This window comes from Morone saxatilis, unplaced genomic scaffold, assembly GCF_004916995.1.
Source record: "Morone saxatilis isolate NCDOM2014 unplaced genomic scaffold, NCSU_SB_2.0 Contig7, whole genome shotgun sequence".
In the NCBI taxonomy this organism is placed as follows: Eukaryota; Metazoa; Chordata; class Actinopteri; family Moronidae; genus Morone; species Morone saxatilis.
In genome coordinates this window covers 10,649,460-10,653,110 of record NW_023340246.1, presented here as the reverse complement: position 1 = coordinate 10,653,110, position 3,651 = coordinate 10,649,460, and the positions used below count along the sequence as shown (strand labels likewise).

At 38.2% G+C, this 3,651-nt stretch overlaps 1 protein-coding gene across 1 annotated transcript in view; it reads right to left on the bottom strand.

Annotated features, from left to right (window-relative positions):
* Positions 1-1,072, bottom strand: part of blk (BLK proto-oncogene, Src family tyrosine kinase) — a 7,739-nt gene extending 6,667 nt beyond the window's left edge. Inside the window, exon 1 of the mRNA XM_035679278.1 lies at positions 971-1,072. The gene's annotated coding sequence lies outside the window, so the exon portion shown is untranslated. The remainder of the gene's footprint in view (positions 1-970) is intronic.
* Positions 1,073-3,651: the final 2,579 nt, after the last annotated feature.

Sequence of the window (3,651 nt, the reverse complement as noted above, 5' to 3'; positions counted from 1 at the left end):
TCTATCTATCTATCTATCTACTTGAGCCAGACAACCATAGACTAGTTGTAAGAGCCAATTTAAGCCACATCACTAACAGCTGAATATACTGAATGGGTTGATGTGTTCACAGAATTTAAAGTTTATGGTTGTACATGCAAATTGGGAAGTTCAAATGGCCACACAGTATCAATGTCCTATACAACCAAAACCTGGACTTCGTGGACAAACATTGTCATCATTAAGGGACTTTTGATGCCAGCATGTTTGTGTCAGCACTGTAACAAGAATATAAAAAATATATATACCTAAATTATGCCACAAAATCACATATAAGACTTACTTTCAGACTGTCCGATGACAAGATACCTAAAAATATCCAATGATTTGTAATTATAACTTTGGCGGTAAGGCTACAATTGGAAATCACGTAGCCGCTGAGTAGCGACAAACTTGCTATAATCATTATTTATATTATTTATATTTACATGTAGCTTTCTAAGGTTAAGTATACATCCCATGCTTATTTTCAGTGATAATTTAAACAAAAATTTGTTCTATATTCACTGACCTTTGCAACAGTTTTTCTATACTGTATCAATACCATATCCCGCCTTACACACACCAGGAAATGTCTTTATCTTTTTCTAAATTTATATTATCACGATAATGTCACGATAGTTTGCAACCACTTGTGTGACTGACTTTATGTTAACACATGTTCTGTTGATTAACTGATGATTATCATTGATTTATCATTAAATATGTGACTTTTCGGCACATCAATAACATTCAAAATGAATGTTTAACTCTCAATTATAATTTTTTTTTCCGTTTAAAACATTATTACAGTTTGTTAAAATCACTCTTTTGACACTGAATTTGACACTATTTGATATGTCTGTTCCTTCTTACCATCATAATATTACAGTATCTGCACTTCTGTTAGCAGTCTGTAGCGTCTGTAAACTCACATACAGCAGATAAATACCTTGAACGTGTCCCCCGGCTTGTGCCCTCAAAAGTACTCCAGATGCAAAATGTCTTCAATTTCCTTATTGAAAACCAACTGCTTGTCAGTGAGTCACTCTCACTCGCTCAGTTTGTTTCTGCAAGTCTCTCTCTCTCCTTTCTTTTTTACTCTCTCTCTCTCTCTCTCTCTCCCTCTCTCTCCCTCTCTCTCTCACACACCACACCACAGTGAAGATCAGGGCCTGGGGAGGGGGGGGGGTTAGTTTACCATAAAACAGATAACAGTTTGTCTGTTTATTTTTGTGCAGTAATTCCCTCGCTTGCCTCTGCGGCAGGTCTAATCCAACAAAGCAGTACAAAGATCAACTTACGTGCTGATTAAACTTCCATTAGCCAACTTTAATGAAACCTTCAGACAATTTGTCTGTAGTCTTCAGAGTAATCACAACCAGAGGCAGATTTAAAAAGAAGGAAGTTTACAAACAGTTGTATTTTAACGTGTTTGGGTGGCAGTCAGTGCATCTCTTGTGTTCAAATTTAACTGTGATCTGTGTTAAAATATCCTTGCATATCAAATGAGACAGCTGCAGTGGAAAGTGGTTGCACTGTATCTGTATTTGTGATAGGTGTAGATGTGTGATGGGTACTCATATGTAAAAGAGAGTGTGGTTTCCATGACATTTCTCAGTTCCTCTGGTGGTCTAAGCCACTGTATTGCTCCTCTCTACAATTCATCTATGCAACCTAGCACTACTGTGATAAATGTTTACAGTAAAGCAGTACATAGTCTTATCACAAGATGGACTAGTGGAATCAGTGAGCTGCACTTGAAACCCTCTAATTGAGAAATGGTTGAGTATCTGCACACATGGCTCAAAAATAGAAACGTGACCTGTGCAAAGTTAAAGGTCGAGTGGAAGTAAACATTTGGCATAATCTTTTAATCATGCAGTTTTTATGTAAAGAAGTGATAAGTATTATTGTTCTGTTATTTCTTCATATTGGGCCATTTTTTTTTTTTTAATACCTGATAGGTCAGTAACAATCCCTCAATAAACAGGAAAACCACGAGGATGCACAGCTATGGTAAGTAGTTAAAAGTTACATTGGTGAATACTTTAGTTTTCCTCTAAAGTGAAGCCAAAGCGAACCTTCTGTAATGTGACGCATGTGCGATATTGTGATGTATTTGGGAGGAGTATATTACGAGAGAAATTTAAATTAATCTTTCAGATTTTATTGGACTGCTTTAAAGCGGGTGTGTCTTAGCAGATGTAGTCAGTGATCCCATCTGATGCATGTCATTCAGTGCGCTGCAAGCCTACTCTGCTATTTTTGACTGAACTAAATATGTAAGTAGTATAGCATATCACTTTAGAAAACGTAAGAATATACCCACTTTTCTAGGCACCACTGCACGACTGGATGTAGTGATACTTGAAGACCTTTCATCTCCACTCACACCTCCTTCATCCGAGCTACTAAATCATGAGACTGAAAGTGTATAAATTGAACCTCAAACACATTATTTAGAAATGTAAACCAAGATTTAACTCACATCCTTACACACACCTCCAACTACAATATTGCCCCGTTAGCGACCCACTCGCTAACGGTGCAGCTTTATATGATAGGCTGATCCATTTATCCAATAGCCCAGCGACACAGCTGCATCATTAGCCTATCATCTTACTGCTGTCTTTTTAAATATGATTCTCTCTCTCCGCCTTCAGTTCATCCATGTTTTTTTTATGCATTTCTTTTCTGGGCAAATAAATATTTGAACAATAAACAATCAAACCCTACTCTGGATTAGAATTGTAAAATGTATTCAGTCATTGTACTGGTTCTGTATTCATCTACAAACACATTAAGCAGTCCATGCCTGAGGTTTACTGTACTGTATGTTGTCTGCTTGTTGATGTTCCCCAGTTTTGACACTAGAGGGCGTAGAAAGTCATGTTTTGAACTCCCCTACAGCGTGTCCATTTCGAGCCACTTTGCCAGCTTTTCCCTAAATTCATGCCATATCTATTAATAGATGCCCCTTACGTTGACCTCCTATATCGAAATGATTCAACGGAGTGTTGAACTTTGGGGATTTCTACTGTGCAATACTTGTATATCTGTATCAGGTACAGCAAACAGTGTGCGGATGTGAATACGGATGCAAAGTCTGTCACATTGGGGAAAAAGAATTGCGAGCTGATGTGCGGTCAATCTATCAAAGTATAACAATGCTTTGGGTTTTCACACCACACAGCGCAGCTAACCAGGTCTTTCCTATTCTCACCACACAATGCGCTGAAAAGGGAATTCACCCCTCTTCTTCAGTGATGGAAACAATAAACACCAAACAATGTGTCCTTGAGTTATCTAGCAGTGATTATGACCCTTTTGTTTCTGGTTTGCATGCTAAATTGCTGTAAGATGTTATTAGGAATGAATCAAAGAACGCTGTGAGGAAGATATCATTCAGAGTATGTTGTAACCTATAAGAGCAGGGAACAATAAATCTTACAGCACCGGAAGTGTTTGTTTCCTATGGGGGGCTTTATACAACACGCAACGTGGGGATATTACTCTCTGGGCAACACTTCACAGGTTTTTGTTTGGACCACCTGTGCTGTGTGTGGGGACTGCGCTTTGCTGTAGTTCTCTGAAGGAACAACCTCACTTCACTGTACACACATACACACA